Source organism: Eutrigla gurnardus, assembly GCF_963514095.1.
Source record: "Eutrigla gurnardus genome assembly, chromosome: 7".
Classification (NCBI taxonomy): domain Eukaryota; kingdom Metazoa; phylum Chordata; class Actinopteri; order Perciformes; family Triglidae; genus Eutrigla; species Eutrigla gurnardus.
The window spans coordinates 8,530,311-8,557,870 of record NC_139921.1 but is presented as its reverse complement, the minus strand read 5'-3'; the positions used below and the strand labels follow the sequence as shown (position 1 = coordinate 8,557,870).

General features: G+C 43.4%; 1 long non-coding RNA gene across 1 annotated transcript; it reads right to left on the bottom strand.

Moving 5' to 3' along the window:
- Nucleotides 1–8,817: 8,817 nt before the first annotated feature.
- On the bottom strand, nt 8,818–9,933 carry LOC311016282. Its single transcript, XR_014597467.1, has 3 exons — nt 9,671–9,933; nt 9,136–9,264; nt 8,818–8,905 (listed from the first exon to the last, which is right to left on the bottom strand). It is a non-coding gene; the product is annotated as an uncharacterized lncRNA (long non-coding RNA).
- Nucleotides 9,934–27,560: the final 17,627 nt, after the last annotated feature.

Below are 27,560 nucleotides of genomic sequence, written 5' to 3'. Positions count from 1 at the left end.
ATGTGTTGTTATGCACATTTTAGTATTACATTGGATACGCTGTAAAGAAGCACATTTAGATGAAGCTTTCTCTCTTTAAAAAAAAAAGCTTGTTTGGCATGCTATGCTTTAATCGAAAAAGTAAAATGTGCTCATGGGATATCAAAAGTCCTTTGCCGAATAAGTTCTGATGTAACGGATCAGTTGTTTAATTGGCTTTGTGATCGGTCAGCCAACACTAGCTGACATGAAAGAACAACTTCTCCATTTGAAACAAATTCCTGAAGACCTCTCTCCATTTGTCTCATTCCTTTTGATAGTTTAGATGGTTAGATGGCTTGGCTTGTTTTAATTCCTGTTCGCAACCTCTACTTCTTCAAGCTCTAGAGGTAAGGACTGCATTTCATGCTCATACCATCGCTAGGTTAGTGCCCTTACTGTTCAAACTATGACACTCCAGGTAGTCAGTTCTTGACGTGTAAGGGACTACCTTGGATAATTATGTTGAATGTATTCAATCAAAGCAATGTAGAAAATATAGTAATATTATAATAATATTTTCACATCAAAACAACCATGAAGTGTGAAAAAGTAGAGGTTTGAGATAGGATCAGATTCAAGTATTTGGAGTAGGGATGCAAATTATCGAGTAATTCATTAATCGATAGTTGTTTCATCTTATCGATCGATGATCGATTAATTGATAAGCGGCAATTCTTCTGAGAAGCTGAATTTCCCTCAGAATAGGTTCTATCTACTGTATATGTAACATAAAATGCTATTTTCCTTATGATATAAAGAAAAATGCAAATCATGTTTTGAATAATTTCATTTTAATGCATCAATTTGGTTAATTTTGAGAACCAAAATATGACATATCGTTTCCTGACCAATTTCTTACAAACTGCTGGTTCTGATCCAAATGTTGACATACTAAATGGGGTTGAGGAGTTTAAGCATTCAAGAAAAGATGAAAACAAAAATGACTAAAACACAGTGCTGAGCCTTTATACTATTAGCTTATTATGACTATTATTATTATTATTAATAATATAAGTGGGTGAATATTCCTCAGCCTTCCTTGGTGTTTTGGTTTTGACTGAAGCCTCGTTCACATACGTCGCCACTCGCCCATCTCTGAGTGACAACTGTCAAAGAATTTGAATGTGTTCTAGCGGAAGATACGGAGGTACAATTAAATAATTGTAACTTTCTGCGATGCGAGTGAAGCGAGTACCAATCGGAATGTAGAATAGAGATGATTGACAGATGACGTCTACAGAGAATTGTCGCTTGAACTCGTCGCTGGTGCCAGTTACATTTTTTTGCCAGCAAGTAGAATTCAGCGAGAAAGCGAGTGACGGGCGAGTAGCGACGTATGTGAAGGGGGCTGTCAAACTCGCCAGCTGAGGGGGGGTCGGCGCGGGGGACGCCTTGCCATGGCGTCTGGGGAAAACAGAACGTTGATGAGCCAAACCAGCTGCGAGGATTCCTCCTTTTCAGTCCATTTGCCTTGATGAAATAATTTTGGGCGAACATTGAGACTATGGTCAATGTGTGTGAAACACTGCTGCCAGCGTCCCGCTTCCTGTACGCCTTGTTGTTGTCGTCAGAGCCCTGCCTCGCTTGTGTCCGCGCATGTGCGTCGAGTACGTCTGGCGTCAAGCATGCCCTCACGTGGACTGGCGGAGAATTACGGGTTCAAAACGCAATTAATTGCAATTAATTTATTTTAATCGAGTAATTTCTTATCGACAATTAATCGCTAATCGATTAATTGTTTGCATCCCTAATTTGGAGTTGTTTCAGGTAGTTGTACTTGAAAAAGTACAGCACTTGTGACTTTCCATCAATGTGGAAAGGTCATTGCAGCCATTGCAATCTATTATCTCTTATCATAATATTAACCCCCAGTTATTTTGTTGGAAGCCCAAGGATAAACCAGAGAACTCTTCAGTTCACAGATATAGTATTCTGGTCACAGGTTAAGTATGGCAGTGCTGGGCTTGGAATGGCAGAGCTCCCACAGGATCTCAGTCAGAACAAGTATTTACTGGTGCTGGTTAAAAATGTATCTTCTTGGGCTGGGACTGCGCCGTACAGAGGTCGAACTTGCACGCAACTGAGTCTTACTGGTCAGTTATCTCTGACGTGAACTTATAGGAATGTAATATGAAACATGTATGTGTGTTGTCCTTCAGGCGTGTATCTATTCTAGCAAACCTAACTGTCAGAACGAGGGCAGAAAGAGGGCCTTGAAGATTCAACAGGTTCCTGGTTATCAGGTTAACTGACACACTGCTCTAATGAGCACAACCAGTGATTTTCTGAGTTCAGTGAAAAAGTAAAAGTCTAAAGTGAACAAAGTGAAAGCCAATTCTAACAATAATATCTAATACTTTAAACATTCTCTCAATTAATACCAAACACATTCTCAATCAGGGAGAGAGTAAGGAAACACTGGAGGGGGGCAGTACCTGGATTTGCGTAGATTTTCACAGGACCCTAAAATAGATAAATCTGACCATAAAAAGGGACACACATTGAAATATAGTGAGGAGTACATACAATTAATTCAACTGCAAATGAATGAAAATGTGCATGTCAACATATGAATACTTTTGCAGGTTTTACTTTGAATGTTTTTTACGATATGAATGTTGTTATATTTTATTATGTTGGTGGCTGCAACAAACTGGTATCCTACTGAGGATATGCTGTATAAAGTTCCATTTTATTTTAGCATTATCTTAATGAAATGACGTGATGAAATTACCATTTGGTCGAGGTGCTATCTGGCATGCAAGGCTGTGCACCTTTAATGAAGATCAAGTGAATCCAATGGGACCATGTTCTCCTTAACAAACCCCAAAAAGTCTCCACTCTGATCATCCTTCCAGCTCTCCGTGTGTCAACTGGTAGGTAATAAAGCCCTGTGAGGGCCCTGAGTTATTTCCAGAGGGTGTCCCTTTGGCACTGGGACATTGGAGAGAGGGGTTGTTGAGAGCTGCTGTGACAACAGGCTCAGTCAGTCCTCAACTCTGGAGACACAAGGAGAAGGGAGTTTGATGAATTTGTCTGGGTCATGGAGTCTCCAAGGCCTTGTTCCAGGGCTGGAGCAGGCTGCCAGTAAAGCACCTCTGGGCCTGCTGGTGTGTGGTAGTAATAGAAACAAAGTAGAGAGAGTGTGGGTGCAGGCACTGAATCATCTGGCAACAGCTGTGCTGCTATGCCTGCTTCAGATTAGACCGGGAACAGCCTCACAATGTAGTTGAACATAAAACTACTGTTAATTATTGAGATGTTGCCTGGGAAGCAGTGGAAGGCTGTTTCACTCGTCTACACACTTAGGGCCCTAGTTTCGTGGCGCAGCACAGGGCGGCGCAGGGTGGCGGAGCCGGCGCAATGCAAGTTTCGACCAGCGCAGCCTTGCGCACCGTCAGTTTGGCAGTTTGGTGGATCGCCTGCGCCAAGATGGGTGTGGCGGCGCAGCAGGGGGAGGCGTCACAGATTCAGCTTGGCGTAGTGGAAGTTTCGTGGCAAAAAGCCTCGCCGAGACTGCGCTGAAAGCTCGCCAGCTCCAACCTGGTCTAAATAAGATCTGTGCTACAAATTACCTTCAGGAGTCACATAATTAGTTAAATAAAGTCCATGTTATTTATTATGACAAAATATGGTATCACAAGAAAATCATGCCAAAAGTGCACCAGAACTCAAGTACTGCTCGCTGCAGAACCACAAAGGTGGAGCTGCACCAGAGTCAGCCCCGCCCAGCTGGTGCAGCCCCGCCCACCAGAGTCAGCCCAACCCCCGCCCCAGCCCAACTTTATTGCAAATGAATCCCCGCCGACTTCTTTTCTTTTTAAAAAAAAACTTTATTGCAAATGAATCCCCGCGGACTTCTTTTCTTCTTTTTAAAACTTTATTGCAAATGAATGAATTTACAAGCAAATAATCATTTTCTATAATGTTTGGTTTTCATTGAAAATACTTTTAATGGTTAAAATAATAAACAAGGATTACACACAAACTAAGGGGGGGGCGCCGCCTTAGTTTACAGTAGTAAATTTAAGTGTTCACATATACTAAAAATATTAATATTCGTACCAGCAAAGAGATGAATGCCCCTGTCCCCTCCCTGATGGATATCATATGTCCTCGCAGGTTGCAGGTTATGATCTTTCCTTCCACGCTGTACAATAACAACTCTGGTCATTACTTACAGTCACTCCGCACTTTACACATGACACACATTGCACATTCATTTCTAATTTTCGCTATTATCAACATAGACCATTGGTTGCATATACTTTTATGTAATACATTGAATAGTTTATTCTTTATATTTTTTTTTATTCTCCATGTTCTCACTGTGTAATGCTGCTGCTGCACTGTAATTAATCATCTTGGGATCAAGAAAGTATCTCTTTTCTCGCAGGGCCGCTAACATCATAAAAGACCTTAATCATCTGTCCCATGGCCTGTTTCCCCTTCTGTTGTCTGGAAAAAAACATAACCTCCCCTCAAGATACAGTAGACTGCTGAAACAGTTTCAGGCAATCAATATTATTATTGAACTAATAATAATAACTATATTTATTATTTCTTTAGTATGCATTATTGATTAAATATCTCGGGATACCATTGTTTTGGTAACAGTATTACTTTGTGAATGAAAAATGACAAGTTATTTTGTAATCTTGTATCTCGTAGCATTGAATAGCTGTATGGATTATGAGGATGTTTAGACAGACATACAGGTTAGGATAATTGCTGAGTGGCCTGTAGGTGTGAAAAGGAGTGTGAATGTTTCTCTGTATATTCTTTGCTCTGTTATTGAATGGTGACTAGCCCAAGGTGTACCCTGCCTTTCTGAGTAAGTCTGCTGAGACATACTCCAGCCACCCCATAGCCCGAGTGAGGATAAGTGATATTGAAGATGAATGAATGAATGAATGAGAGTTTAAGATATACATCATTGATGATTTTATTTTACATTTTATAGAAAACACAAAGATCAGCAAACTAAACCAAACAGATAAAATAATGAACATAATGCAAAGGAAAATAATTATCAACAAAAAACTGGCTCCTGGGCAACCAAGGTGTACTTCACATTTTCTGTCCATAACAATTTACAGCCAACAGTAACTACCAGCAAAAGGGAAACGAAATAATAAAAACGTCCAATAAGAACAACCAAAAACAAAAAGTAAACAACTAAACTTTAAATCAAATCAAGGAGAGGCTGCATTTATTCACCAGGTCGTAGTACTTCTATTGTCATTGAAATTGTCAGAGGTCAGGGTTGTACATGCAGGATACACGGATGCCTTTTTTGTCCCTGACTTCCTGCATGAACAACTCCATTTCGTCTGCATCTTCAAAAGTAAAAATGAAGGGCGCCCGGATTTCATCCTCATCCATATTGCCGTCATCCTGTGTCATGAAGAGGTCCCGCATGGTGATGGCCATTGCTGCGTCGTCTTCATTCATGCTAATGATCTCTGGTGGGATAACCTGTCCAGCAAAGCACTGCTGGTTCTCCTTCACCCAGTCCCAGGCCACCACAATGTCTCTTATCACAGGCACGTCCTTTATGCAAAATGATAAGGAATTCCAATAACAATGAAATTAGTCATGTTCTCCTCATTGACTCTTTTTTGAAACTGTAAAAGTAAATACATAAACAAGCGATTTTAAAACAATACATAAACATTCACTGCCACAGTGGTTGCATGTCACTTTCACCTGCTGGCGGACTTTTAAGCGTCCTGATGATGACGACGACGGTGTTGCTTGTGCTGCTGCTGCTGGTGGAGGAGGAGGAGGTGGTGCTGTCTTTGCTAGTGGTGGTGGTGGAGGTGGAGGAGGAGGAGGAGGAGGAGGTGCTGTCTTTGGTGGTGGTGTTGGTGGTGGAGGAGTAGGAGGAGGAGGAGCTGTCTTTGCTGCTGGTGGTGGTGGTGTTGGTGGTGGAGGAAGAGGTGCTGTCTGTGCTGGCTTACATTTACTGAGATGTTTTATTAAAGCGATTCTCCGGAGTACAGATGACTCACAATAGCAACAGTGGAAATGGGCATTTTCCCTGCAGCCCAGGTTGCATTTCACAATTACAAAATCTAAAATGGAAAAAACAGATTTGATTAACTGTCTTGTGTACAGTGATGCTTCATAGAAAGTAGCACAACAGACTTCACCCCATACCAGCCCAACTGCGTGAATTTCAAGTCCTTTGTGAAAAGTACTTGCCTTGTATTTTACGTTATTCATTGCTAATAAAAAAGAAAAACTGACATAAAATAAATGACTAAATATTCATATTGGCAAAAAGTATACACTGATTGAAGGTTTGTGAAGGAAGGCCAAGACATGCAAACAACAGAAGGGTCCATACAGTTCTAAACATTGTGGGGGATGGACGGACACACACACACACACACACACACACACACACACACACACACTCACACACACACAGAATACGGAACAGTAGGGAACTGACTTGACAAACTTGAAATAAGGTATACGTACCTTCATGTTTTATAGCAGTACTCAGGTGATTTTCTATGTGGTACTTCACCTGGTACAAATGGGCAAATACTGTTTTGCAGAAAGCGCAATGAAAGCCACTGCAACACTTGCTGCATTGCTGGAGGTCCTCAAGGGGATCCTGCCCTCTCCTAAGTATTGTCTGATGCATCTGTGCAGGTCAAACACACACAAGCACACGTTACTATAAGTTCTCATGATACATACACTGAGCACATTTTAATTTAATTTAATTTTTTTTAGTGCTAATCAAGTGCACTGGGAAAGTCTACCACACTACCTACGTTAGCATGTACCGTAATTACCGAGTGTAATTACCGCAGAATTTACCGCACATTGCAAGATAAACGTTTAAAAAATAACCTCATGGTTATGTCAACATAATGACATATGTCTTGGAAAACACTTTAAACACTTAATAATTATGTTTATGTTACGTTGGGTTACTTACAGCCGTCAATCACTTCCTTACAGCTCTTAAATCCAGAGAGTGCTACCACTTGCCTCCACTTGGGGCAGGCTAACTGTGGAAGTATATCAATGGGCGGGGCTGCACCAACTGGGCGGGGCTGACTCTGGTGCAGCTCCACCTTTGTGTTCTGCAGCGAGCAGCCTCTCCCAGAACTTGGGTACCAGGCCAGGAGGACATGAATCATAGAGGCAGCAGGGAGACCAAATAGATGCTGGAGGAGCTGGGAAGCTCCACAGAAGAGACTCGAGTTAGTGTACACTCTCACAATGGAGGAAAAAGGTACTCCAAATATTTTCTTCTTTAGCTCCAGAGAGAGTTAGTAAGTTTACCTTGACTTAAAGGAACTTAGGGCAGGATCAAGAAATAAGACTCAACAGTGACACGACGGCCGTTAGGGTAACTGCAGCCATATGCCAAGCCGGCGCGGGAGCGCGCATGAACTCTTCAGTGCAGCTGATGCTGTGACAAGGTTATTTATTTACTCGGTTCACGTGACTGTTTACTACAAGACCTCCGCACATGCCTCCACGGAACTACGTTGGTAGCATACATCTGCGAACAGCATCATGTCAAGCGACGAAGTAAGTAAACAAGTGTTTATTTTAGTGTAACTTTAGGATGTTTCTTTGACAACATTAGCGCATTCATTCAGCAAAATGACAGTTGTAATGTAAAGTACGTTTACCTTACACTGGCCAAATGGTTACTAAAGTTCAAACTTCACCAGCCACGGTGAATAACGAGCTAGAGATAACCATTGTTTTGTGACTGGTGAGTGAAGCTAATGTGCCTGCCACCAACGTTATGGTATTTGAAGAGCATTTGGCTTTGTGGCTGCAGCTAATTTCTGACTGTGGTAATTACCAACATAGCTAATATTTATAACATTGGATAAAGCTTGCTAACAAGCTGACATAAGTGTACAGTCATTATCATGTAACAGCAGTAGTATGATTCAATGTCTCAAGCCAAGTGTTATGTGCCAGTGTCACTGAGATAATTTGTGAAACCATTTCCATTATAAGACAATATAAATGGTATGAATAGCACTGATGAAAACAAAGTAAATACAAGAAAAACAGAAATGTCAATATGTCAACTGGTATTATACTAAGTTGAATCAGAATAAAAATAACATCAAATAAAATCATAACATCCCTTTGAGGATTACTAAAGTTATTCTTATTATTATTGTTCTCAATGTTTTTGTTTCAGGATTTGGAATTGACTCTGGAAGGAGTGGCACACATGTTCCAGATAGAGGGCAGCCTGCTTGGTGCACCTGCCTGAACTGCCGACGCATGCCAACCCAAATGGAGAACTTGTGCTGTCGGCAGACCAGTGTCTGAGCAGGAGTGCCCATCTGGAGATGTACTGCCTGGATGAGGGTACACTGCGTCTGGTCAGGATGACGTGGAACGACATCTTCGCTCTGGAGGACAGCCAAGATGTGGGCAGCGATAACAGAGAGTTTCGGTTTGCTGCCTACCGGCAATTTACGATATGGCAGAATGGGCGTCTGGGAAGAGGGAACCGGAGGCCGATACCGAGCTGCTATGTTATTCGCATCCGGGCCAAATTCCCTGACCCTTTTGCGAATTACACAGGTTACAAGGAAGCTCCATTTAGGGTGCCGGACTGACAATTTCTACAATACCTCAAAAAATAACATTTTTCAGCCAAAGATTTCATCCAAAAATAAAAACCATTTATGTACAGTCTATATTTTTATATTTATTTTCAAAGTTTACAGAAAAACAAAGTATTTTTCAAATTTGCAGTATGTACATAGTTTTATTTTGTATTTATTTTTTACATGTTTATAATAAAATAAATGTCTGGTAAACAAGACGGTCTTGTCTTCTCTCTTCTCTTGCTCACATCTCTGGATCATGTAGCTGAGGCCTTTATGGAGAGAAGAGAACAGTAGCGTTAGAACACATATCAATGCTCCAACTCCAGCCATTAGAATATCTTCCCTGTCAAGATAATGTCACCAGTGTAATCAGTGGTGTGTGTGTAGTTGGGAAGTGTGGCTAAATACATGTCAGCACTTCATGTTATTTTATATTATAATATTTTTCAATGTTTTGTCTATATTCTGAAAAGATTGAAATTCCTGAAAACATACTAACCCCTCAGACACTGGTTCGATTGGTGATAATCGATGAGAGATTTTAGCAGCTGTCCGCTTGCTGGGTGTTGATGTTCTCATCTCCTTACTTCCCTGAGTAGCTGCTTCAGGAGTTTGCTTCTTCTGGTAGCTGGAAAACAGCAATATTTTAAAAAGTTACAGTCTGAGTCAGCAAGCTGGCTGTGACTTTGCTACCTTGGTGTCTTTTCTCTTTGGCCAGAACAACTATGGCCATTGCCTGCAACAATAATAATATGAAAATACGCGTCTCAGTCGTTCGGTAATATTGTGCGCTTCACTTTTACAAACAATTTCTTCTGCTTTACATACAACGCAATGTATAATGTCTGGAGCAATCTTGTGTGGAAGGTACAACACAAGTCAAAAAAAAAAAATGCTAAAAGCTCTCTCTCTGAGCTTGTTTACATGCGATTGTGCACTTCACGGTTAGCTCTAAATGCCTTTTATTCAGCTACATCACAACAGTATCATCAACACGTTAACACAATAGCCCCTAACACACAGCCTGTAAATACCGTTACTGTACCCCCTAAATACTGTATTTCCCGGGGACGGGAACGAGACGGGAGCCGGTGCTGTGTGTATGATATAGCTTTATCCCCTACACTCACGAAGCAGCCGGGGAGCCGGCTCGCTGTGTGTAGCTAGCGGCTAATATGACTACACAGACACGAACAAATCGTTAGCCTGTTGCTACAGCCAGCTGCTAACGTCACCTCCCGGATAACAGTTGGGCTTTCGGTCCCATATATAAAGGGACATATTTATAACTATTCGGTTTCAGACTAAAGGAGCGTGGACAATGCGCAGTCTGTAATTATTCAGTGTTACACGGCGTTGGACTAAGTTACATGTTAGCAGCTAACGCTACTTTGCACTTTAGCTCATTCCGAGTCAGTGTTGCCAGGCGAGAAATGTAGGATTATCGTACCAGAGACATAAAATTATCGTATTTTGAGGGAAATTATCGTACACCCGTCATACCAAAATAACAAGTCTATTGATGCGCTGTAGTCACTCTAGTGTTGAATAGCGTCTAACATGTTCACTCATTTTCAGTGCTTCTTCTTAATTTTTTTTTTTTTCCCTCACTCATGGGGCGGGCGCAGCGGACTATTCAGCCAATCATGACCGTTGTTCTGAGGCAAACGCATACACGTCACTCGTAGCTCACATTTAGAAAAGCACGATTGGCTGGAATTTCCAGCCAATCGTGAAACAGATGCCTTCAGATTCACAAAAAAACTCAGACAGTTGCGACAGGCTGATTACAACCACACATTCACGGAATGGTGAAATTATCGTATTTCTGGTCTTTTTTGGGATTATTGATCGTACATCGTACAGAGGGCAAAATTATCGTACAAATACGATAATTATCGTACACCTGGCAACACTATTCCGAGTCCTCGGTGATCTCATAAGATTTTCAAATCAAGCCGTAAACATGACCTGTAATGTATTCTTACCTGGTTACTAGCCATGTCGGCATCTGTTTTCAGTCCGAGTTCAAATTGAAGCAGCCTCCATGAGTCGAACGCATATCCAATGTTTATCCGGGTGCCAGCCCGGCTTTGGTCATAACTTCGTTTGGACTCACAACTTGCCGCTGATAAAATCTTCGTTTTATTTTATTTATTTGTTTATTTCGGGCATGTCTGTTAAATCATCATCACACATCTTTGTTCACATAGTAAAATACACATGGCCGAAAGGGAAAGCGGGAGAAGCCAAGGCTTATCTGGTCCCGCCCCCATTACCCACAGGAGAAAATCGTCATCATAATCTTTTCTTATCATTGCATTTTTCACTTGACATAACTTTTCCTTTTTCTTGTGACATTTGACATAACATGTTACAGCAGTAGGTGGTACAGAGAGCTGAAGTCCAGTGCATACAGATTACGTGTGTGTCTGCACACGTGTCCATATTTATTCATCACGATTGAGCAGCAGTCTCATCATGTAACAAGGTCCGAAGGAAAAGAGAAAAAAGGAAAGAAAAAAAAAAATAAGAAAAATGAAAAATAAAAAATAAAAATAAAGATAAAAATAAAAGTCCAGTGAAGCTACTAGTTGTTGAGATGGTGTGGGAGCCCCCCCTTTTTTTATTAATCCTCACTGTCCTCTGCAGCTCTCGCAGCCCTCGACTTAGCCATTTCCTCCCGGTTATTGGCAACTTCAGCTCGCTTCCGTGAAGGGAACTCGCGAAGTGCGGAGAGGTCAGAGCGCATCCCGACCATGGCTGACCGATTGGTCACTATTTCTTCCCGGTTAGTGGCCACTTCAACTCGCACCAGTGCCGTGGAATCGCGAACTGCAGAGATGTCAGAGCGCATCCCGACCACAGTAGACCGAGTGGTGGCGTTGTCCGCCCTCACACTGGTCAGCTCCGTGGCGATCTTTCTCAATTTCCGATGTAGCATGAAGATTCCACATCCCAAGGCGATCATTCCAGTTGTCATGAACGCGAACACGTACACGTCCTCGACGTCTTCCACATCCAGAGTGGCAAGGCAGATGACTCTCCACTTTCCCCAACCATCCATGATGTAGCCGGACATGAAGGTCCCATCCGGGCACGCAGGTTCACCAGAACCCGCACGCCGTGTTGAGAATACTCTGTCGATAGCATTCAGTGACCAGTTCAGTAACTCCATCGTGAATTGTAGGAGTAACAGTTGCGCTTGGTATTCATACTTCATTTATCTACACATTGTTGATACTCCCTACCACGTACAACTGACATCATACCATACAGTTTCTTCGGTCCGACTTATTGTTTGGGAACAGAATGTTCATTTGTTATGCTCCCATCCCGTCACAACACATGTCTACTGATTCGTGTCTCAGACATTTATCAGCTCTCATGCAATAATCTATACCGGTCAACGGTTGAATTTACATACTTTTTCTTGAAGACACTTAGTGTTGCTGTTTTTTTGACTTCTTCATCTAACACATTCCATTGTCTAACCCCTGTGACCGATAAGGAAAATGATTTTAAAGATTATTTTTTATGGCTGGAGTGCCATGCAAGCCTTTTTTTATTGTTTTTTAATGCAGAGAGAGACAGTGTGGAAAGGGGAGATAGAGGGGGAAGACATGCGTGAAAGAGATTGCTGGGCCGGGAGTCGAACCACTGATCTCCGCGCCGAGGTTGAGTCTCCGTACATGGGGCGGCTGCCTTATCCACTGCGCCACCAACCGCCCCAGGTAAATGATTTTAACGTAGTTCGTACCTTCCTTTGCCTGAAAATCATGTCCCCCCTAAGATTGTGTCTCTCTCTGTGTATGAAGAATTTTTGTAGGTTCTGGGGGAGAGTTCTGTTAGAAGCTTTGTACATCATTTGTGCTGTGCGATAGTTTATTAAATCATATAGTTTGAGTATTTTCGATTCGATAAATAGCTGATTTGTGTGTGCCCTGTAGTTGGCGTAGTGTAAAATTCTCAAGGCTCTTTTTTGGAGAATTAACAAGGCCTGTGTGGAGCCTTTATATGTGTGTCCCCACACCTCTGCACAGTATTGCAGGTGCGGAGAGACTAGTGCGCAGTATAACAGATGAAGTGCTTTTTGATTTAGTATTTTTTGTACTTTCCAAAGTATGGACACACTCCTGGCCAACTTCCTTTTTAATTGTGCTATGTGTGGCTTCCAACTTGTCATCGATAATAACTCCCAGAACCTTATTCTCACGGACCCTCTCAATATTAACTCCGTTTACGTGAATGTTGGGACTGTTGTTGCAGCCTCTCTTACCGTATAGCATGTATTTAGTTTTACCAAGATTTAGTGATAATTTATTTATATTAAACCACACTTGAAGTTTAGCCATTTCTTGATTTACTGTTTCCACAAGTTGGTTCAAGTCACTCCCCGAGCAGAAAATATTTGTGTCATCCGCGAATACTATTAATTTCAGAGTATCTGACACTTTACATATATCATTTATATATAAGATAAACAGCTTTGGACCCAGAACTGACCCCTGTGGGACCCCACAGACTATGTCCAAGTTCGTAGATGTGTTATCCCCTATTTTAACATATTGGGATCTCTTGTGTAGATAACTCTTGACCCACTGCAATGTTACACCTCTAAGGCCATATCTCTGCAGTTTAGCCATTAGAATATCATGATTAACAGTGTCAAATGCTTTTTTCAGGTCTATGAAAATTCCTATGGAATATTGTTTTTGGTCAATAGCGTCGGTGATGATTTCCACAGACTCTGCTAAAGCTTGAGCAGTCGAATGGTTCCTTCTGAAGCCGTATTGGCTGTCATATAACAGTTTATGTTTGTTGATGAAGTTATCGAGCCTATTGTTGAATAGCTTCTCTAGGATTTTTGACAATTGTGGCAGTATAGAAATTGGTCTGTAATTTGTAAACTCGTGTGTGTCACCGTTCTTAAACAGCGGCACAACCTTAGCAACTTTCATTTTGTTAGGAAACGTCCCAGTTTGAAATGACAGATTGAAGATGTAGGTCAGGGGTGAAATGATTCCATCTAATACTTTCCTGATTAATCTCATGTCCAGGTCGTCGGCGTCAGTAGAGGTTTTGGCAACGCATAAGTTGACCAGGGCCCTCATTTATAAAGCTTGCGTACGCACAAAACGGGGCTGGAAACGTGCGTAAGCCACTTTCCACGCAAATGTTGTGATCTATAAAAACCAAACTTGACGGGAAAGTGTGCGTACCCGTAAAGCAAACTCTGAGGCATGCGTACCGGTACGCACATTCTGGAGACTGGAAGGGAATCAGCAGTAAACGTGAGAAGAACTATATATTTTTGATGACTCGCACACATTTAATTACACTCCATATCATACGTTAGATCTGCGTTATCATGATGTTTTTGACGCTTTTAATGAGTGATCGTTTTTTTCATATTAACACCTTCTTTTAAAATCTGACTTGTATCTTAAATCAAAATCATTTTGAAATATTGAATCAGCGCTGTCACCGCAGGAGGAGGAGACGGCCCAATTGCATGTAATACAGTAATACCTTCCATTAGATCACTGTAGAACACAGCGGGAATAACTAAATATTCTCCTTATTTATGTGCATATATCATCAACACACATACATACAGCCATTAAGCCATCGTATAATTGTTACACTTTATCCTCGTTTTTAAACCACCAGAGCGCAGAGGAAATGCGCTATAATGAGTGCCACGCTCGTGCGCGCTCAGTCGTGGAGCGTGGAGAGCGCAACTTTACCGAACTTCAGGAGGCAGAATCTACCACCCGGCAAAGGTGGTACAGACCCCAGCATGATGAGCCCGAGCCACGGCCCCGTGCCCGACTGGAGGGGTATCAACAGGTCGCAAGAATCCGTGAGGATGTTATGCGTTTGTAAGATAAGGAAGACAACAATCAATGTTCATTGTAAACGTATTATTTTATTAATCACAGTGCGCGTTTGCCGTAGCTCATCTGCAACGTTGTTGATGGCGGTGATTGTGTCTCGCTGAAGTTGCAGGACGGCATCAGTGAGCACCCGACCGCTTGATGTGCCATTCGTCCGGGGTGCGCTGCTGCTTTGCGCCGGACCCGGACGCTGTGCCGAGGGCCCGTCACCTTCACCCTCCTCACATCACCCTCCTCACCGTCACCCTCCTCTGAGCCCAACGCTGCAGACTCTGGAAGGACAGAAACGATTTAACGTTTTGTTTTATATACAATAAAAGTTTAAAATCTATTCACCCTTATACCTCTGGTCTCAGTCGCGTCTGTGTCTCCCTCCTTTTCATACACAATCCCCGTCAAAGTCACATCAAAATCAAACTTCCTCAAATACTCTAGCAATACATTAAATCCATGTTAGGAGCGGAAAGATGTCATTTACCGTCCGCTCCGTCCAGCTGACGCCGTTGACTGCAGCAGCAATGTGTTGCCACTCGCACCGCGTCTTTTTATTCGTGATCCCGCTGCTGTGACCACTAAATTAAATTATTGTCCGGGCCTCCACCTCCCCAACAAGTGTCTCTTTCTCCGTTTCTGAAAAGTTTCTTCGCTTTTTTCCTGGCCTGTCGCCGTGATTCACCACACGGAAACGATTGCATGCCGGCTCATTAACATAGTAAAATGTGGGCGTGTACAGGGCGGGACTCAGGTACGCACACTTGTAGGTGATCCTGTGATTTATAAAGGAAACATTGCGTACAGCTTGCGTGCGCACAGTTTTATAAATCAGATTTTTTTTTGGCGCACGCAAACTTTGGCTTTTTGCCGTACGTACACTTTTAGTAAGGATCCTACGCACAGTTTTATAAATGAGGGCCCAGGTGTCTTATCTCTGTGTCCTTCACTGGTGTGAGAAACATTGAGCTGGGATTTCTGTCTCCATCCTTATCAAAATGACTCCAAGGCAAGGATGATTCAGGGATGTTATTCGCTAACTCCGGCCCGATGTTTACAAAGAAATGGTTGAAACTATTTGCAATGACCACCGGGTTATCCTCCTGCGTGCTGTTTATCTTGAAGTATGGAGGGTAGTTTGGTTTTTTACTTTTATTATTAGTCACATTGTTTAGAATATCCCATAATTTTTTTGTGTACTCCATGTTTTCTGCAAGTAAATTGCTGTAATATTCTTTCTTGCGTTCATTAAGAATAGTGTTTAATTTATTTCTATATCGTTTGTATCTCACTTCTGACTGAGCCGTCCTAGATTTAATGAACTGTCTGTACATAGTATTTTTTTTCCTGCAGGCGTTTATCAATGTTTTCGTAAGCCAAGGTTTCTGCTCCTTGTTCTGCTTCGGGTGTCTCCTTTTCACAGGGCAGTGTCTGTCGTACAGTGTTTTAAATATTTGCAAAAAGGAATCATATGCATCATTCACATCTGTTTCATTGTAAACATTATTCCAGTTTTGTCTCAGTAGCTCATTTTTCAGTGTATTCATTCCTTCTTCAGTTCTGACCCTTATGTATAAGTTTTTGTTCGGAGGTTGGCCCACAGTAAATTTGCAGTCATAGATAGCAAAGATGGGTAGGTGGTCACTTATATCATTTATCATGAGTCCACTTGTTGTGTCAGTAACGTTAGTAAAGATATTATCAATCAGAGTAGCACTGTGTGTAGTGATCCTGCTAGGGAGTGTGATAAGGGGTTGTAAGCCCATTGTATACATCATGTTAGTGAACTCATCAATTTCCGTGTTTTGTTTTGGGTTCATCAAGTCAATATTAAAGTCACCACAGATAAAAAACTCTCTTCTGGCTTGAGTCAGAGAATATCTCACCCACACATTCATTGAAGTCTTCTATTTTTGAGTCAGGTGCTCTGTAAACACAGCTTATAACTATATTTTTACCTTTCGTTACACAGATTTCAATTGTCCCACATTCCAACAAATGATCCACAGCTTTTGACATATTTTGTACTGTCTCATACTTGGTGTTACTGTCAATGAATAAGGCCACTCCACCTGCACGTTTGTTCCTCCTTCTTTTTCGTTTTCTTCTTGGTATTACTTTTTAGTGGACTTTGTGTGGTGGTGGGTCGTTTTCCGGCCGAAGCAGAGTCCATTACTACACATACAGTACTTGAATCCACCGCGCTTGTCTTCTTCCGGTCTCCAAGCCGTCGAGTACGCGCATTCAGCGTCATTTGACGTCACGTCCGCCGGACTGCGCGGGAAATTCGGACCACGAATTGCAGTACATCATGCAGCACACAGCCTGTTCAAGGCAATGGGGAGATATGTGTGTGGTCTCATTCTTTTTGGTTTTGAATGCTTCATCACCCATTAGCATTAAAAGACTTAAAGTGAATGTTTATTTTTTCACAAATCCTGCCCTAAGTTCCTTTAATACTTGTTTTTATTGTAACATGTTTATACTTAAATATCTTAGTTAAGGACCACATGGAGAAAATTGCAGATTAATAATTATTTTCTCGTAATCTTTGCCTCTCATGTCCGTTTTAATTTGGTTCTGAATTGTGAAACTGCACTCAGCTGCAACACCGAGACTGGACTTACAGGGCCCTGGTTTCGTGGCGCAGCAGGGCGGCGGAGGGTGGCGGAGCCGGCGTAATGCAAGTTTCGACCCGCGCAGCCTTGCACACGGTCTGTTTGGCAGTTTGGTGGATCGCCTGCGCCAAGATGGGTGTGGTGGCGCAGCAGGGGGAGGCGTCACAGATTCAGCTTGGCGTAGCGGAAGTTTCGTGGCAAAAAGCCTCGCCGAGACTTCGCCGAAAGCCCGCCAGCTCCAACCTGGTCTACTATCTACGCAAGGCGCAAGGCACAAATAAAGTCCATTCATTCAAGGCGAATCACAGCTGGCGGAGTGGAAGTTTGGCTGACCGGCGCGCAGTGCGCACACGTCACCGAGCCCTCACAGGCAGGTTTCCACAGTTCCAGGCACATTTAAATGCAATAAATAATCACAACAAACACTATTTAATGCAACTAATTGAATCAACACGTGAATTTATATCTATATAGATTGTCCCGTCACATCTGATGTCAGATCAAAGGCGGATGGCACGCGTAACGGAAACTGAAGGTGCGTGTCCACAGGGGCGATTTTAAACGCGTGTGGACGCACCGCTTCCCAGTATTGCACGCTTGGCGGGCTGCCACTAGAGGATGATTGACAGGCGCTCTCCCTTAAACAACACTTTTTTGCGAGCGTTCGCGAGCGTTCCCGAGGCGGCGAGTCGAGCCCGGCGCCTCTGATTAGCATAAAGTAGATTCGACTTCAACTTTAGGCAAATGAGGAGCGGCTAACTCGCGCGCCGTCTCTCGACATTCGCCGCGACGCTACCAGAATGCATTGCACAGCTTTTCACATAGACAATGAATGGGACGCGGGGAAACACCGCTGCCTGTGGACACGCACCTTCAGCCTCTCGGACCAAAACATCTCTCTCTCTCTCTCTCTCCTGGTTTTTATAATATCGGCATTGTTATTATTATGATACGCACGCACAGCGCGTGATGCGCATGGTGGGAGCGGCGGCGCTGCTTCTGTCATCGGGTTGTCAAGTGACGGAACTTGCACTGAACCTCCCCTAAAGGTACGTGTCCACAGGGGCGATTTTAAACGTGAGTGGACGCGCCGCTTCCCAGTATTGCACGCTTGGTGGGCTGCCACTAGAGGATGATTGATAGGCGCTCTCAACATTCGCCGCGACGCTACCACAATGCATTGCACAGCTTTTCACATAGACAATGAATGGGACGCGGGGAAACACCGCTGCCTGTGGACACGCACCTTAACTCATTAAAGGTGAGGAGAGGAGCTCATTGGATTGGTGAAGATCTGAATCGGCTGTATTAATCCCAGTCCACACTTCAGGTGCGTGTCCACAGGGGCGATTTTAAACGCGAGTGGATGCGCCGCTTCCCAGGATTGCACGCTTGGCAGGCTGCCACTAGAGGATGATTGATAGGCGCTCTCCTTTAAACAACACATTTTTGCGAGCGTTAACGAGCGTTCCCGAGGCGGCGAGTCGAGCCCGGCGCCTCTGATTAGCATAAAGTAGATTCGACTTCAACTTTATGCAAATGAGGAGCGGCCAACTCGCGCGCCGTCTCTCGACATTCGCCGCGACGCTACCAGAATGCATTGCACAGCTTTTCACATAGACAATGAATGGGACGCGGGGAAACACCGCTGCCTGTGGACACGCACCTTTCGTCTCCTCCTCGTCTCCCACTCACGCCTTCTTCTCCTCCCTCTTTCCCACTTGCGCGGGTGGGCGAGACGGGAGGTGTGCCTGCGCGAGCCTGCGCGGTGCACAAAACTTGCAAAGTCCAGGCGGACACACCACGTCGGCGTGGCGCAGGTGCGCTGAGTGCTGACTGCGCCTGGTCTACGAAACTAGGGCCCACAGTCTCTCTATATGATGGATTTTGTGAACCTGCAAGCACTCACTTCACTTTGATGAAATCGGAATACGGAAAATAGAGACTCTGGAAATTCTGTTTCAGCTCCACTTCAATTTAAAGTCCCATTGAAATGGAGGTAAGAGCGTCTTGATCTTCTGTACTGTGAGTATTCTCACAGTTACAAGAGGGATTTATATGAAATCCTTTACATTTGATTGGACTGCTTAAATGTGGGCAGGTTTAAAAAGTTAGAAATAAGCTAAAAGTTGCAGGTTGATTGATGGATGGAATTATAAAATTGGTTAGTACTAGCTGATGTACGTACACTCATACTTTGTTTTACAGGAAGAAAATATTCTGATATAAAATTTAGTTAAAAATTTAGTTTTTGTAAATAGAACATTGAATATATTGTGGAATAGGAGACTGGGGATGTGATCCAAAATAGTTAAAAAGGCCTCTTTCATTTCATTTCAACTTTATAAGACTATCTTATTGAGCCAATTTTAAGTGCTTGGTGCCTTTTAGAGTTACACACAGACCCAATGGGAAATGTGAAAGGGAACAAAAACGACTGATTTTTTAATGCAAAATTAAATGCAGGGTAATTGATGTGTTATCACTGCAGGGTCTTGGTCTATGAGACGTTATCTTCAAGGGCATTCATCATCTAATAAAGAGAACCAGAGACCCTCTTTGATGGTCCCAGAGATAATCCATTTTCACTGATGAGTCGCACATAGCGGCGAAACACCAAGCAGAGAGAGAAATTAATTTATCTCAGAGGTCAGATCAATGAACACAAAGCATGTGTGATGTCTCCCTCTTCCCTCCCCATGCTCAGCAGCCAATGACACGATCAATTTTCTCTCCCGCTCTCAGCCATGGAAATCAATCACAGGCGCGAGGCTACTTGTCGTGTATGAAGTCAGTAATTTGAACACATCCCTAATACAGAATAATTCAGTTTAGAAAATGTCCCCGCTGTTAAAATGAGCATTCGCAATTATTCCATGAAGAGGTGTTTAAGCAGGGATCAATGAGAGTATTTGGATTTGGCCTTCATCCCTCCTCTGTCTTCCATCTGTCCTGAATAAATACAAATACGTCGCATCACTTTTCAAATTGAGAGGAAGTTTATTTATGTGCTTCACACTTGGTTGGTTTGTGGGCTTGAACGTGAATGTTAGTACCTAAATGTATAAAATGTATAACATGAGGATTCTTTTCAGGTTTTTCAATTCATCTTTCTGTAATATGTGCCCATATGTTTGAAGAATGTTTTAATGCCTTAAATAAGTTTCAATATACAAAGTAATGAACGAAAGTTGCTTGAGCTTCACGCTTGATTTTCTTTGAAAAAGGTCCTCCCTATTGTTTTCTATACATCTGTCTTGTTGCTTTCTCAATAACTGTTTCCTGTCTACTCCTGAACTTGTCTTGAGTTGTCAGAGGGTGGGACAAAAAGAGTTTCTACAGGGGATCCTTTTGAGCCTATCCTATACATCATTGGATGGGGGTTCGCAACTTGTTCTTTATTTTTGTATCCAAAAATGTAATCCTTCCAGAACTTTTAATACATTTTGAAGGATACATTATCAAGAAATCTATTAACATTCTGACAGAATTCGCTCAGTTGCAGTATAGTACACTTGATCATGAATATATTGTCCGAAAAAGGTCTCCACATTAGAATATTATGGGAAAAGGAATTCTCCTCTGAGTTCATAATCAGTGGTTCCTCCCAAAGGCCGAAGTACAGGGGCAAAATGATGAGCTAAAGGGTTCCCAATGCTCGGCCATATACCTGAAGGCATCCGTCACGATCAAAGAGAAAGTAGAAAGGATGGGAATGAATTAAATGAAATGAAATTATTTGAGGGTAATTTATTCTCTCTATGTCTGAGACAATGGTTGAAGGTTTTCTTCAGTTATTATAGAGACACTACACCGACGGGCTGGTAAAGGACATTATTCAACCGTCTTTTATCATGTCGCCAGAATCTTTTATGAAAAGACATTTCTCTGTTATAGGTGCTGTTAAAGAGTCTGTGCCTGCAACAATGGATCTTTCTGGGGGATTTGTAAGTATTTTAAGAAAGCATTCCATCTCCAGTCTCCTGTAGAAATCCTTCACACAGTCCAATGTATTCTGTACTACAATACCGCCCCATTTTATCACTCTATTTCCTGCAATGCCTGTATTTGATCTCTTGGAAGTTTATCATGCAACTTGTCTACTTCTTGTTCAACAAGATTTTGATTTATTGAGGGGACAAAGTAGCCTCTCTGTTTAAAAGCTTTCATTTGTCTTCCCTGAGCCTCACTCATGCCTTGCTGAGGAACATCTTCATCCCGGATTGTTGTGTTTTCCTCTTCTGATATTCTAGACCAGTCTCATGGCAGTTGGTGAAAACATTATGAAATATAATTATTGGTTTCACGTACAACGACATTGTGTCACTCAGAATGAAAACAATGTCAATGGAAAGTTTATTGGCATCCTTTTTTGAGGTGGACACACAAATTAAACACATGGGGCCCTAGTTTCATAGAGCAGCGCAGGGTGGCACAGGGTGGCGGAGCTGGTGCAATGCAAGTTTCGATCAGCACAGCCTTGCGCACGGTCAGTTTGGCAGTTTGGTGGATCGCCTGCGCCAAGATGGGTGTGGCGGCGCAGCAGGGGGAGGCGTCACAGATTCAGCTTGGCACAGCGGAAGTTTCGTGGCAAAAAGCCTCACCGAGACTGCGCCGAAAGCCCGCCAGCTCCAACCTGGTCTACTCTTGGCGCAAGGCTAATTACAGCTGGCAGAGTGGCAGTTTGGCTCACCGGTGCGCAGTGCGCACACGTCACCAAGACCTCACAGGCAGGTTTCCACAGTTCCAGACACATTTAAATACAATAAATAATCACAACAAACACTTTTTAATGCAACTAATTGAATCAACACGTGAATTTATATCTATATAGATTGTGTAACGGAAACTCAGCATGACTGAATTAACACAGCTGAAACTTGGACCTCTCGGACCAAAACATCAGTTTCATCCTGGGAAAAGTTTGGCCGTCTGGCGCTGCTGCTGTCTTCTGTCCAGCGCCGCCGCTAGCTATTTTGGTGCCCTAAGCGGAATTCCTTTATGATGCCCCCCCCACCTGAAAAACAGTGATTTAGGGTCGTGCAGGTGGCGGAGGGGTTAGAGCGCATGTCACACCTCCCTCTCTCTCTCTCCTGTTTTTCATACCCATCCACTGCTAATAAAATGCGTCTATGCCTGAAAAAATCTTTAAAAAAAAATACAGTAGCTTGTGCCTGGTCTCGAGCTTTGCCGCGAGCTGGAACCGGAGTCGGGGCTGCAGCTGGTCTGAGCGGCACGAGGTCCCGCCGTTCTGGTGTGGACGGGGAATCTGGTGCAGCTGTGGAGTGCAGATGATGAAGACGGTGATGATGATGATGAATGGCCCGGCCGGCTCATGCAGGCACCGGGTTCTCGCCACCATTATGTCTGATAGACATGCCTAAATTGTGCACTGCACCTCGCCTGGCGCATTAAAGGTGAGGAGAGGAGCTCATTTGATTGGTGAAGATCTGAATCGGCTGTGTGAATCCCACTCCACGCCTTGTCTCCTCCTCGTCTCCCACTCACGCCTTCTTCTCCTCCCTCTTTCCCACTTGCGCGGGTGGGAGTGATGGGAGGAGTGCCTGCGCTAGCCTGCGCGGTGCATGAAACTTGCAAAGTCCAGACGGACACACCCCGTTGGCGTGGCGCAGGTGCGCCGCGCCCCGACTGCGCCTGGTCTACGAAACTAGGGCCGATAGTCACGTGGTTCGCATCTCATCTTTGTCTCCTGGCCTTGTAGAAAACTGCCAGTGTCTGTTGAAGATGCATCAGAGAATTCCAGTGCCATTTGTTTTGACCTCCTCTTTGATATCTCTCCTGGGTTTATAGTTAAATTATATATTCATATACTTGAGAAAGGAGCAGGCTGGGGTGTTACCAGGCGGAGACTGGTGGGGCAGCATGGGGCCAGGGAGCAGAGCAGGCAGGGGAGTGCTGAAACAGAAGAAAGGAGTCAAAATGTGTCTCTTATCTCAAGTTTTGGTCTAGAAGCTAGAGTCGAGCTGTGTACTGACTGAACAGTGGTTAAGATCTGGCAGTAAGAGTGTGACAGGGCTGAGCAAACAGCAGCAACAGCAGCTGTAACAGTCCCCCCCCTCCTATGGGTGCCTCCTGGCGCCCGACTGGGCATAGTTCTGGACTGAGGGCACAGCCACCTACTCCTTCTGACTTGGAAACAAGAGGGGTTGGTATCCAAGACAATACTCAAACGGTGTCATACCTAGAGAGGCATTGGTGAGGGAGTTATGGGTGTACTCCACCCATGGCAGCTCCGAACTCCACCGGGAGGGGTTAGTTGAGACCACACAGCGAAGCGCTGCTTGCTCGGTCTGGCCATTGGTCTTTGGATGAAACCCAGAGGAAAGACTAACAGAACATCCAAGAGCAGAGCAGAATGCTTTTCATACCTTCAAAATGAACTGGGGACCTCTGTCTGACACAGGAGGGGAGTTTTGGCAGAGGAATGAAATGGGTTGATTTGGAAAATCTGTCAACAATAGTTACGATGACCGTGTTACCATTCGATGGGGGAAGACCGGTTACAAAACCCAAGGCTATGTGTGACCAGGGACGACTGGGTACAAGTAGAAGACCAAGTGAGTAGACCAGAGGGTGGTTGAGTCGAAGTCTTGTTCATGGCACAGACCGGGCAAGCAGTAACGAAGCCCCTGGTGTCCCAGTCCATGGTCGGCCACCAAAAGCGCCGCTGAAGGAAGGCCAAAATACGCCCCACCCCGGGATGACAGGTAAGTCTGGTTGAATGGGCCCACTGGAGGACTTCAGAGCGGACCGATTCTGGGACAAAAAGGGAGTTAGGGGGGCCATCACCTGGATTAGGTTGAGTCTGCTACTCCAGAGCCACTTTGACTCCCAGGAGTTTCCGGTTTCCAACATCATAGTTTCTTTCTGAGGGGGACAGCTTGTGTCGCCGGATGGTGAATTGACCGACAGAGCTGGTACCTTGATGGATGGATATCAGCCTCTTGGCGGGGTCTCTACCATGGATGGGATAATCACAAATCCTCCTCATTTCTGCTGTGAAGTTGGGGTAGGAGGAAACAAGTGGAGACTAATGCTCCCACACCGCCTTGGCCTAGCTGCGTGCAGCCCCCCGGAGACAACCCATCAGGTACGCCACCTTGGCTCGGTCAGAAGCATAGGAATTGGGCTGTTGGTCAAAAACAATACCACATTGCATCAGAAAATCTCTACAAGTGCCTAGGTTACGTCATAGGGTTTGGGAACCCCAGCTGGTTGCTGCCGGCTGCCACGGGAGCTGGGGGAGGGTCTTGGGTTGCAAGTTGCAGTTGGAGATTTGCCAGGGCCTGTGACATCTCGGTTACCCGAGCCGTGAGTGCTTGCAATACCTCACTGTGTTGTCCAAGGACCGCACCCTGTCCAGCTTGGCGGACAACGGAATCCTGGTCCGCTGGATCCATACTGGCCAGATCGTACCGTTAAGGGGACGGTAGTGTGAGGACCCAAATGCGGACTGATGTACTGAAGTAAGCTGAGGTGATGAGGAGAGAGAGGATGAGATGCAGCTGAGATGCTGCTGATGGGGCTCTGCTGTCTGTGTGTGGAGAGTGATGTGAGTGTTGTTTGAGTGTACACACACTCAAACAGCAGTAACAGCAGCTGTAACACCTCCAGGTCCTGGTTGAACTTTCAAGTCTCAAGTCTACCAAGAATAATTCAATTTTCTGTGCACAGTGCCATTTCAAATCTATAGATGTCTTTCTTCAGTTGTTCAATAATGAGGTTCATTAAATCCATAGAACATTTGTTCATAAAACATTTAGATCAAAATCTTGTGAAGTGCTTCTATGGCATTTAATCAATAGAACATCTTTGTATTACCCAGAAGATCTAGAGAGGATGTTGGACCAGACTTTTGGGCACACAAAGCAAGTGACTTTGACACAAGAGACCCAGGTTTACATTCCACATGCTAGGGTTAAGACTGTTGTATGGCAACCTTGTATCCTCCAAAATTATATTCTTATACAATTAAACTTCACTCCCAATAACCCTTCCAGAATGAAGTACCATGAACCAAACGGTGGCAGTTTGATACAGTTTGAAGCAGGTGGTTAATGAACAAAACAAAACCTGCTGCAATACTACGTAATTAGGTTTAGGCAACAAAAACACAGTCCCCTTGGTGGAAGCCCCATATTTTTACACTCAGACCTCCTCCCTACACAGACTTCCACACTTGTTGAAACTCCTTTCTGATACATCAAGAAAAAATGTAGACAAAGTACATTTCCCTCTAAACATAATTCGCAATGCAGTACTGACAACATTGTGTCGGAAAATGTGTTTATCTCAACGGCCAAACAAAATGACTGCGTGTAGGTTTGTCAGAAGTGATACAATTATGACAATCCAAACTGTTAGAAAGTTTCCGAGGCTGCTGGTCCACATTCCACTATCTACAAAATCAATATAAATCCAGGTTGGGGGGGAGAGGATCCACGCAGCCGATCCAATGGCCAATATTCAATATTATTAGTCAAAGTGCAGTCTTGAGTAGCTTGTTAATGTGGGTGTCCGCGACACAGATGACAGGATAGTAAATTAGGTCGCCTCAAATTAGTTTTTTTCTGGTGCATCAGTAGGATCATTATGACGCCTCATTAAGGCCTGCTGTGAGCATGTCCCTGTTTAATTGCCCTCTTGAGCTCATGTCCTTGTGTGGGAGGTCCCCATCCAGTCTGTGTCAAACATGATCAATACTTTTGTAAGCAGTTGTGTTGTGTGAATAGTCAACAAGCCAATTTGTCAGTACAGTTGGGTGAAGTGAGATGTTTCCTGCCCCTAATTTAAACACGTTATCTTCACTGAATGCTTGTCAAATTCACAGTTACATTATTCTCCATTACTGAAGCAATGGTGCCTCTTTTAAAAGATAGGTCTGATAATGTTAAGAATGTTTTCCTGTCCTATATGCTCAACCAATAATGCATGTATTCTTCTAACAGAATTCTGTGTTTATCCAAAGTCTGAAACATATTCCTTGTTGCCAGAGCTCCCCGGTTGTCTGAAAACAGCAGCGGTAGGTCATAGAGGAAGTAAACACGTAGCTTGACCTGGATGTTTACCATTGCTATGACAACAAGTGAAAGCTACCGCTAGCTTAGCCAAACCACCCGATCAACAAACACCCATAAGATGACAATTTGGCCCATATGAAATTAGTCAACAAGAACCATCAACAGCCACCACCCTAAGGGCCTTAGCAAAGCGTTTTCACACATTGAGATGGATTAATTAGAAAGACAAAAGCCACATTCATGGGAAGTTAGCTAACATAAATGCCGATTGTAATAAACTAGCAAATTTACGGCTTTTTCTCAGAATATTACCCACCTCTCTCGGCTGTTTTTTTTTTTTTCCTACAGTGGCCCTAATATGCCTTTCCTACAGTGGCCCTAATAAATAAAAAAAACTGTTTTCACTCCCAATGTGTCTCATACTAACTTAAAGGGCCTTTGTCCAGTCGGTGTCTTTTTCTGGGCACAAGCATTTTTCTTTAAATTGTTCTCAATGAGGGCAGAACATATGGGACCGACTCGAGAAATAGCACTGCACCCAGCTTCTTTCTTCCAGACAGGAATATAGACAGAAAATCCCATTAGTGGGAGCAGATTGGCCGGACGGACGCTAAATGTTGCTGGTGAGTGTTGTGCTTGTCTTGTCGTATGCGTTATCGCCGATGGAATCGTCCATCAGATTGAGCGGCGACAAGCTCATAACACAAAGTATGAAGCAGCATCCTCCTGTGCTCATGGGGAAAAAAACAATGACAAACAAATGGATAGCAGCCCACATAGATAATAAAAGGAGTGATGCTAGTCCATCATACAACAGTGGTTAAAGTGGTGATATATTGTCAAGATATTGTCATCAAACATTTTTTAAATTTTTTTAAATGCTCAGAGCACTTTTTTCTGATGAAACACTGGAATGAAATACAACACAGCTCCATTTCTCTGCCTGAAATACTGCTATGTGGACACAGGTCGTCACTCCAATGTAGACACATCCACCTCCTTATTTCATGCTGAGAAAAAACTGATGGATGGGTCAAATAAACACAGTACTATCAATAGGGTTGCAAAGGGGCGGAAAATTCCCGGTAAATTTCCGGAAAGTTTCCGGTAAATTTCCACGGGAACTTAAGCTTGGGAATTTTGGAAATATTCCATATTTAGAAACTTTCCATGGGAATTATGGGAATTTAGGGGAACTAACTGGGAATATATTATATCCAAGCATAAATATGAACAGAAGTCATAAGAAAACATCCATACAAAATGTTTGCAACAGATATTTCAACAGATTTATTTGAAAGTAGAACAGAACAGAACACTGCAAGCTCTTGAAAATCTTTTAAACTGACCGTTGTCGATCTAAAATAAAGACAG